The 10,597-nt window shown below is 53.9% G+C and overlaps 1 pseudogene; it reads left to right on the top strand.

Moving 5' to 3' along the window:
* Positions 1-7,843: 7,843 nt before the first annotated feature.
* LOC143410720 (urotensin-2 receptor-like) lies at positions 7,844-8,998 on the top strand (annotated as a pseudogene).
* The last annotated feature ends 1,599 nt before the right edge of the window (positions 8,999-10,597 follow it).

Below are 10,597 nucleotides of genomic sequence, written 5' to 3'. Positions count from 1 at the left end.
ACAGCCCAAAGATTGGTCCCCCCTGCCTGTCTCCATCCCTGGCATCCCGCCAAGAGCAGCACTGTGAAGACCAGGAAGGGCCACCAAGGAGACCCAGAGCTGGACACTCTGCTGTCTTTGGCGTTGTATTTCTTCCATGAACTGTGGGTGGAGCTGCAATGCACCCGGGGTCCTGATAGGGTGGGAGGCTGCCTTACCCGTCAAGAATAATCAGAGAAGAAGAGTTTATTTATTTATTTTTAATTTTCATTTGTTCTTTTTAGACATGCCTGATAATAGAGTGTTTCTCGACATGTTACACATACGTGCAGTGTGACTCACTCTAGTGGGATTCGTTCTGGCAGTTGTACGTGATGTGCCGTCTCACTGGTTGTGTATTCACATTCGGGCATGGGAAAGTGAGGTCCGTTCATTCTACTGTCTCTCCTGTTCCCACCCCTCTCCCTTCCCTTCATTCCCCTTTTGTGTAATCAAGGAATGACTCCATTCCTTGGGGCTGGAGGTGAGGCAGGACATCATGGTGGAAGACTGTGATGGAGGAAACCAGTTGGGAACATGGCACCAAGGAGCTGAGCTCAGCTCACAAAACACAAACTCCCCTCTCTGACTTACTGTGTATTAACATCTGTGCATCAGAACATTCAGCCTCTGATTCTGGGGGGTTGGCTTATTTCACTTAGCATCGATGCAGGACAGGTGAAGTTGGACACCTGAGGAATTAGCAGGAAGCAGGTTTACTGGCTGCATCGGCTTGTCCAGAGTATAGTTTGTGCCAGAAATTCTCCTCTGGATCCTGAATCTAGAAATTCTTTGAACTTTATACTGGGGTGGGGGTTACATTTTTGCAGAACTCTACATAAAAGTAATTTTTCCCCCTGAAAACTTGGCATTTGCAAACAAAGAGGAAGCTATAAACCACAATACCCTCTGCAGAAGATTTTGCTGATAGCTTTAAGTATGGTAAGGGTCTTCTGGCAGGGGGGTGGGTCTCTGGTCTGCTTCAGCATGATGGTCTTCAGCTCCACCCATTTAGCAACAAATGCCATAATTTCATTCTTCCCTGTGGCTGAGTAATATTCCATTGTGTACATGTACCACATTTTCTTTATCCATTTATCTATTAAAGGCCTCTGAGGTTGGTTTCATAGTTCAGCTATGGAATATGTGAATTGAGCTGCAATAAACATTGATGTGGCTGCATCACTGTGGTATGCTGATTTTAAGTCTTTTGGGTATATGCTGAGGAGTGGGATAGCTGGGTCAAACAGTGGTTCCATTCTAAGTTTTCTGAGGAATCTCCATATTGCTTTCCAGAGTGGTTGTACCAATTTGCAGTCCCACCAGCAATGTATGAGTGTGCCTTCTTCCCACATCCTCACCAACATTTATTGTTACTTGTATTCTTGATAATTGCCATTCTGACTGGTGTGAGATGAAATCTCAGTATAGTTTTTTTAAAACATTTATTTTTTTAGTTGTAGGTGGAAAATACCTTAATTTCATTTTTATGGAGTGCTAAGGATTGAACCCAGTGCCCCGCATGTGATAGGCAAGACTCTACCACGGAGCCACAACCCTAACCCCCTCAGTGTAGTTTTAATTTGCATTTCTCTAATTGATAGAAATATTTAACATTTTTTCATATATTTGTGGACTGATTGTACTTATTTTTCTGTGAAGTGTCTGTTCGGATCCTTTGCCCATTTATTGATTTGGTTATTTGGGTTTTTGTTGCTGTTGTTGTTGTTGGTTGGTTTGTTTTGGTATTAAGTTTTTTGAGTTCTTTATATATCCTGGAGATCAATGCTCTATCTGAGGTGCAAATGGCAAAGATTTTTTTTTCCATTCTGTGGGCTCTCTTCACATTCTTGTTTTCTTTGCTGTAAAGAAGTTTTTTTAGTTTGATTCCATCCCATTTATTGATTCTTGATTTTGCTTCTTGCACTTTAGGAGTCTTGTTGAGGAAGTCAGTTCCTAAGCCAATGCAGGGGAGAGTTGGGCCTACTTTTTGTTCTAGTAGGCACAGGGTCTCTGGCCTAATGCCTGGGTTCTTAATCCATTTTGAACTGAGTTTTGGGTGAGAGAGGGGAGTTAAATTTCATTCTGTTATACATGGATCTCCAGTTTTCCCAGCACCATCTGTTGAAGAGGCTATCTTTTCTCCAAGTATGTTTTTGGTGCCTTTGTCTAGTATGAGATAACTGTACTTATGTGGGCTTGTCTGTGTGTCTTCTATTCTGTACCATTGGTCTTCACGTCTGTTTTGGTGCCAATAGCATGCAGTTTTTGTTACTATAGCTCTGTAATATAATTTAAGGCCTGGCATTGTGATGCTTCCTGCTTCACTTTCCTCGCTAAGGATTGCTTTGGCTATTCAGGACCTTTTATTTTTCCAAATGAATTTCATAGCTGCTTTTTCTATTTCTATGAGGAATGTCACTGGAATTTTAATAAGAATCACATTAAAATCTGTATAGCACTTTTAGTAGTATGGCCATTGTGACAATATTAATTCTTCCTATCCAAGAACATGGGAGATCTTTTCATCTTCTAAGGAGTTCTTCAATTTCATTCTTTAGTGTTCTGTAGTTTTCATTGTAGAGGCCTTTCACTTTTTTTGTTAGATTGATTCCCAAATGTTTATTATGTTTAGGCTATTTTGAAAGGGATAGTTTTTGTAATTTCTCTTTCAGTTGATTCATCACTGAAATAAAAGAATGCAATTAATTTATGGGTGTTTATCTTACATCCTGCTAAGGAAAAGTTTTTTTGGGAGCTCACAACTTCAGAAGTCTCAGTCGGTAGAAGGATGGCTTCATTTCTTGGGGCTGGAGGTGAGGCAGGACATCATGGTGGAAGATTGTGGTGGAGGAAAACAGTTGGGAACATGGCACCAAGGAGCTAAACTCAGCTCACAAAACATAAACTTCAAGGGCATACCCGTGGAACCCAGCTCCACGAGCCACACCCCTCCTGTCACCACCCAGTCACTCCCCATCAGGGAATTAATGCACAGAGTGGTTAAGGCTCTCATGACCCAGTCATCTCACCTCTAAACTTTCTTTCATTGTCTCACACATGGGCTTTTGGGGGATACCTTACATTTAAACCCTAACAGAGGCCAAGCTATGACCTCTCTGCTCCAACCACAGAAGAGGGATGAATACATGGGAGAAGGCAGAGTTCATCCCCAGAAGCATGCCCAGAAATAGCCTGGGGATGGTGGCTGTGCACACGAAGCTCTCCTGGGGCCTGGCAGAGTGGACTTGCAAACTCCTCCCAGGAGAGGACCCTGAGCACACACCTGAGCCAAAAGCCCAGTGTCTGGGAGCCACAGCGATAGGCAGAGCTGCTCCCAACCTCAGCCCAATCTACTGGAGTGTGGATTCACAAAATAATGGAGAAGAAGTCATTGGAGATATTTGATGTCAAGGATGCTTTGGAGTGTTGGGAAAGAGGAAGAAGAACTCCACGTTCACTGGGGATGGAAAACCATGAAGCAGAAAGAGGCATCCTTAGCATGAGTCCCCAATCCAGCCCAGCCCCAGCTGGCTGGGCCACCCCCAAGCGACATCCCTCCTCCATGTGCTCCGAACCAGGTCTGAAGTCCCTGGAGCTCCCTGGAGAGCTGTAGGCCGTTTTCTGCTGGTCTCCACGGTTTCTGGAGAGAATCCAGCAGTCGTTGGTTCCTTGTCCCGCTTGTTTAATTCTGTTTTATTCTGACGGCTTTACTACCACTTCTGTCTTCAGGTCTTTGCTGAGGTGCAGAGGGGTGGTTCTCCTGCCTGCGACCTGCTGAGGTTCTTGACTTGTTCACCAGTTCTGAGAAGTTTCCAGCCACACTTCAGATACTGGTTCTGTCCCCTTTCTCTCCTCTTCTCTGGGGCTCCGGTGCAAGGCAGCCGGCGACGGGGCCCCATCTCCCTGCTTGCCTGTGTCTCTATTCTTCTCCTTGTCTCTCGGAGCTCGGATCACTCTATTGACCAACCTTTGAGTCAACTGATTCTTCTGTGTGGTTTCTTAATCTTAGACATTGTATTTTTAAAGTTATAGAAAGACTCTTGGACTCTTTTATTAGAAAATCCAGTCCTCTTTGACCGAGTGTGGAGCACCTGCCTCTGAAGAACCAGGGGCTGAAGCCAAGGCCAGGCCTCGTGCCTTCCAGGGGGTCCACCACTGGGCGGCACCCCACTGGGCTGGGTTCCTTTGATGGAGCTCATTTCTGTGAAGGTCCTAGAGATGAGATGTCAGGGCAAGGGGCCGGTCTGAGACAGGAGTGCAGCCAGCATCTGCTGCCAGGACACCTGAAAGGGGATATTGGAGGGACAGGGCAGGGCACATGACAGTCACTTTGGGGTCAACACTACTGGCTGCAGAGTGATCATGGCCCCTTGGTGATCCATTCCAGGCCTGAGGAGATGGCGTGAGTCCTAAGAACATGTGGTCTTCTCCCAGGACACATAGGGACTCTCAGGTCCTTCAGGACTTGGAGTCTATGCAAGATACTCTTGTGTCCACTCTCAGAAGCAGGCTCCAGCCTTCTCTAAGTCCAGTGAGGATGACTGCATGGACTTCCCTAGGCCCTCTACATCCACCTGAGCAACAGGAAAGCCAGGTCCACATGCTCCTGTGGGCTGGGACAGTGGCGACCCTCCAGAGGCAGGTAGGTTGGGACAGTGGTGTGGCCCTCCACCCAAAGCCAAAGTGCCTGCCCAGCAGTCACTTCAGCAGCCATAATGTTCCCCTCCCTTGTCCCTGCAACCCAATCATGAGTACCACCTTATTTTCCCTTGACCTTGGTCGCAACCCCCACTTGAGCCCTCCAGGATGCTGCCCCCAGAGGTGCTCTTGGTTTATGGCTCTAAGTGGAGGATGACAAGGCTTGAGGGTCCCACCCTCACCCTCTGCCCCTCCTGCCCCCACTCCACAGTACACTCCTCAAGCCTCCTCCTGGGCAGTGTGCCACCTGCATATGGATGACCCAGAGAGATAGTGGCACCGCTCAGCTCTGCAGGCAGTAGAAGTGACAACCCCAGAGGAGACAGCACATTCAGGATGCACCTGGAGAAGAGAGCTAAGAAGAGAGGGAGGGGCTAGGTGGCCAGGGAAGTCTGCTGTTGCAGAGAGGCACTGAGGCCCAACAGGAAGCAACTGACCACCGACTGCCCACACCCTGGCAGCTGGCCTGCAGTCAGAGGTGGAGTCCCAGGAGGATAGAGAGTGGGCACCAGCGGTTGGCTCATGGCAAAGGGGCCTCATTTCAAAGTGACATCCTCCCACATCCAAGGCCTTGCTTCTTCCCAGTGTCACCTTCCTGGGTTCTGCTAAAGTGTGAAAGGCAGTGAACAAAGACCCTAGAGTCAGGAGGGCCAGGTAGAGGACTAGGTCAGGTCAGATGCAACCAGACCCCCTGAATCCCCAGACCTGTCTAGGTTGCTCATCCACAGAAGCCCGCAAACCCGACACCCGGGGTTGGACCGGCCCTGCAAGCTCCCCAGGCAGCGCCTGGGCTAGACGACTCCACAGTCCCCACCCGACGCCTGCCTCTTTCAAGACCCTGGGTTTCTGGGAAGGTGTTGAGGGTTCCTGGGGTGGCAGGTTGTTTCGCCCCCAGAGCCTGATTGACAGCGGAGAATCCGAGGTCAGGAAGACTCAGCGGGAGGCTGCAAGTGGAGGCTGTGTGTGGCCGCTGCATCCTGGCTTCTCCACCCCGCACAGATCCAGGGCGGCAGGACCTGCCCATGCCCCCGGGTTGAGCCCAGCCACACCCGACCTGGCCGTGACCTTCCCCGCCCGGCACCCCGCTCCCTTTGCGCCCGTGATCCGTCATTGCGCTGGGTTATTAATTCCCACGAGCTGGCGCTGGGCCACGGCGCATTCCCAGCTGGCGACCGGGCAGGTGGCGGTGGCCAGGGGCTGGGCGCGGCTCCACTCTCCCCGTAGAGAGGGCGGGCACCTCCCTCCTTTGCATGGAAGCCCAGGAGGCCACGGATCTTCCGCCCCTCCGCGCCCCCGGCAGGGACAGCGCAGAAGTTCCCGGAGCCCACTTTTTCGCGAAGTGGTTGGAGACTTGTGGGGAGCGACCAGACGCCAGGCGAGGTGGCTGTCCCGAGCGACCCCAGGCTGGGTGGACAGATCTGATGGCTCCGTGATTATCCAAGTGCCGCGGCAGGTGGGTACAGCTCGGGTGGCTGGGGTGCACGGTGCTCCTGGCGTGGTCCCGAGAGCTCCTGCTGCCCCAGAGCTGGCATTGTGGCTCCCAGAGGGAACGCGAGGTCCCTGGAGACGCAGGTCTTGATCCTCAAGGGACCGATGGAAGACCATGAGCCGGTGCACGCCCCCGACTTGGTGTGGGCTTCCTGGCGGTCCTGTCCCTGGGCCCTAGGCTCGGGTTCTGCCAGGCCGCCAAAGACCCTCCAGCTGCACCAGTTACTTGGGGACTGTCAGGCTGGGGGTCTTGCTCCCTTCTCGCCTTCTTTTAACAGTCCCATGGGGGAAGGTGGGCGACCCCCAGAGGGCTTGGGCACTGGCCAAGAGGTGGGGCAGCTGAGCGAGGGGGCCTGGGCGATTTCCCGGGGGTTAGCTGTCCAGCCGTGGGAGAGGACATCGCAACCAGCTTTTCCAGACCAGAGGCAGCTGCAAGAAGGAAGGCGGGAGGGACTTGGACATGTCTGGTCCCCTTCTGTAGCAGGAGCTCAGGGTCGCCAGGAGTTGGACCAGGCAGAATTTATCCTTAATATCATCAGCCTGGACGGGAAGAGGGAAGCCATCTAGAGGCAACACAGGCCTGGATATGGGGGAGGACAGCCTTCAGGGTCTCTCTCTCTCTCTCTCTCTCTCTCTCTCTCTCTCTCTATATATATATATATATATATATATATATATATATATATATTAGTTGTAGTTGGATACAATACCTTTATTTTATTTATTTTTATGTGGTGCTGAATATTGAACCCAGAGCCTTGCATTTGCTAGGTGAGTGCTCTTCCGCGAAGCCACAACCCCAGTCCCCCTCTTAATGTTCTAAATAAATTTTATTTTTTAAAAATCTTTTCTCACCAAAGGTTCATGGAGATATTCTATTTACTTCCAGAAGCCCAACTGATAGATCTATTTAACCTCTTACACATAGATCTGCCATCCTTGGCTGTGCGTGTGGTGTGAGGGTCCAGGCTCAGTCTGCCATCCGTGGCTCTGCATGTGGTGTGAGGGTCCAGGCTTAATCTGCCATCCGTGGCTGTGCATGTGGTGTGAGGATCCAGGCTCAGTCTGCCATCTGTGGCTGTGCGTGTGGTGTGAGGGTCCAGGCTTGTTTTCCTCACTTTCAATTTGGACTTTTAAAGTCAGCAGATATTTCTTTTGTAGTTAGGAGAAAACACATTTTTTAAAAAATGTACAAGTGAAATGAAATGACAGAGAGGTGTCTCAGGCTGGACCCCAGGACTCCCAGCTCCTCCCGTGCTGGCCTTGACCATGAGGGGCTGCACTGCTGTGTTGTGCTTTCAGAAAAGCTCAGTCAGCCCTGGAGGCCTTGGCTGGCATCGAGGCCTGGGCTGGGGTCCTTCTGGGGAATTCCCTGGGGACAGCTGGTCACATAGTTCCCAGGTCCCCCCTGGGAGTGAGACAGATGAAACAGAAGGGCTCCTCTTTAGAGTCCCTGTCCCTCTGCGACTGAGTGGCCTGTGGGGGCTGTCCATCTCGTGCCTGTGGGCGTGGAAGGGAGTGCTGCCTTGCACCTTGATGGGCACTTCTCCCACAGAACGGTCGTTTGCCCACAGACACACCCCACCCCGTCTTCAAGGAACAGCCGTCCCAGCTGGAGCCGAGCTTGAAGGCAGAGATGGCGCTGAGCCCAGAGTCCCCAACCACATTCCCTGCGCTGGCTGTGTCAGGCAGTGCCACACCCAAGCCACCTGGTGGCCCCAATGTGTCCCTCAACAGCTCCTGGACCAGCCTGACGGAGCCCGGCTCCTTGCAGGACCTGGTGGCCATGGGGGCCCTCAGGGCAGTGCTCTCGGCCATGGGTCTGGTGGGCATGGTGGGCAATGTGTACACGCTGGTGGTCACGTGCCGCTTCCTGCACATATCGGCCTCCATGTACGCCTATGTGGTGAACCTGGCTCTGGCAGACCTTCTTTACCTGCTCAGCATCCCCTTCATTGTGGCCACCTACATCACCAAGGACTGGCACTTTGGTGACGTGGGCTGCCGCATCCTCTTCAGCCTGGATTTCCTGAACATGCATGCCAGCATCTTCACCCTGACCGTCATGAGCAGTGAGTGCCATGCTGCAGTGTTGAGACCCCTGTACACTGTGCAGCGCTCCAAGGGATACCGCAAGCTGCTGGTGCTGGGCACCTGGCTGCTGGCAATGCTGCTGACCCTGCCCATGATGCTCGCCATTCGGCTGTTCCACAGGGGCCCCAAGAGTCTCTGCCTGCCGGCTTGGGGCCCACATGCACACCGCGCCTACCTGACGCTGCTCTTCAGGACCAGCATCGTGGGGCCCGGCCTGGTCATCGGGCTGCTCTACGCCTGCCTGGCCCGGGCCTACTAGCTGTCACAGCTGGCCTCCTGCAGGCAGACACGGCAACTGCCCAACCCCAGGGTGCTCCGCCTCATCCTCAGCGTTGTCCTGCTCTTCTGGGCCTGCTTCCTGCCCTTCTGGCTGTGGCAGCTGCTCTCCCAGTACGATGAGGCCCTCCTGCTGGCGCCCCGGACAGCGCGCATCATCAACTACCTGACCACCTGCCTCACCTACGGCAACAGCTGCCTCAACCCCTTCCTCTACACTCTGCTCACCAAGAACTACCGCGAGCACATGCCGGGACGCCCACGCTCCAGGGGCAGCAGTGGCCATGAGGGCACCAGCAGCTTCCTGCCCAGTCACGTCCACTTCCAGAGGGACTCAGGACACTCACTGTCCTCCAGCAGCCAACAGGCCACAGAGACCCTCATACTGTCCCCTGTGGCAGCTGGTGGGGCCTGTGTCTGAGTCCCTTGTGTGAGCCTACTGGTCAGGGAGTCCAGGCAGGGAAGGCCCCAGAGCCCAGGTCATGCCCTGCGGCCCTTCCCAAGTGCCCACTCCCAGCTGGCCTCTGCTGCTCTTCCTCCACCTTCTTCTGTTTCTCACTGCTGCCCTCAGCGAGATGGCCACATCCCCACCATATGCAGATGCTCCTCCCGCACACGTCTCTGGAGCCAGGCCTGCCTCCCAGGCCCATGGGGGTCTGATGCCCAGCCTTGTGGTCCCAGAGCAGCCCTTCTGCCCTCATGGCTGGGAAGGCCGTGGGCACCTCTTCCCTATCCCCTGCCCCAGCCCTCCTGACTGCTGCTCTTCCCTGCTTAGCCCTGGGCACAATAAAGCCGGAGCTCTGCAGCCTCTGCCTCAGCCCAATAGCTGAGGAGGGTCAGCGAGGAGGGTCCTGCCCCTGGGACCATGGCACGTGGGGGGAAGCTGCCTGGCTGTGGGGGATGCTTGTCAGGGTCTGGAACACATACATGTGGCTAAAAGGACTGTCCCTCAGTGTCAGGGATGACATGTACAGGTGGCCTCCCGGGCCTCAGGGAGGGGCAGGGAGAGGCAGGACGAGGTCTCCTCTGGCATGCTGGAAGTGTGGGGGAGCCAGGCCAGGGAGGCTGAGCCACCTCGTGAACCAGCCCCAGGCCCCACAGCACCACACAACAGTGAACCACAAGGAGGAACCACAGGTGGAGGAAGACCACAGGAACATGGCTCTGTGGGCAGGCGGGCCAGGAGGGCCCCTGTTCTAGACCCCACTTCTCTGGGAACCCTCCTGCCCTCCAGAGCCAAAGTACCCCAGAGGGGGGAATTTCTGGAGCCACAGGGCTGACCATGGCCCCTGACCCCCTGAGCTGGACATGAGCAAAGTGTTGGGTCTCTTGGGGGCACGGGTGGCCTCACGGCCCAGGGAGAGAGTCACAGCATCCCAACATGCCTGACCCCACCTGAAAGCTCTTCTGGAGCAGAGAGCAGGGGACCACAGGGATGAGCCTGAGATGTGGCCTGGCCTGGTCCCCCCAGCCAAGGTCAGGGAAGGGAACATGCATGAGTCTCTGAGCACCTGAGACGTCCCAGATGTTCCCACAGGTCCGACAGGAGTAGAGTCCTAGAGAAAGACACGTGTGCACATGTCTGTGAGTGTGCACACATCTAGCGCACCTTGGTGTGGAGAGGGCGGGAGGGAGACCCAGGGGTGGAGAGGGCAGGTGAGCACTAGGCAGCATCCTTGCAGAAACTGAGGCGGCGGCTGGTCAGCTGAGCACTGGCGTTCCACCCCAGGGAGAGTCGGGCAGGTGTAGGGTCCTGCTGAGACAAAGCACTCTGCAGGCCACAGGGTGCAATGCAGCCCACAGGGGGCACCTGGCCCTCACCTGGCCTCTCCTGGCTCCTCTACTGGCCCTCACCTGGCCTTCACCTGACTCTCACCTGGCCTCACCTGGCTCTTCACCTGGCATTCACCTGGTCCTCACCCTGACCCTTCACCTGGCCATCATCTGACCCACACCTGGCCTTCACCTGGCCGTCACCTGGTCTCTCCTGGCTCCTCTCCTGGCCCTCACCTGGCCTTCA

This window comes from Callospermophilus lateralis, chromosome 11 (assembly GCF_048772815.1).
Source record: "Callospermophilus lateralis isolate mCalLat2 chromosome 11, mCalLat2.hap1, whole genome shotgun sequence".
Classification (NCBI taxonomy): Eukaryota; Metazoa; Chordata; class Mammalia; order Rodentia; family Sciuridae; genus Callospermophilus; species Callospermophilus lateralis.
Note: the sequence above shows the minus strand (reverse complement) of the source record. Positions and strands in the feature narration are given on the sequence as shown.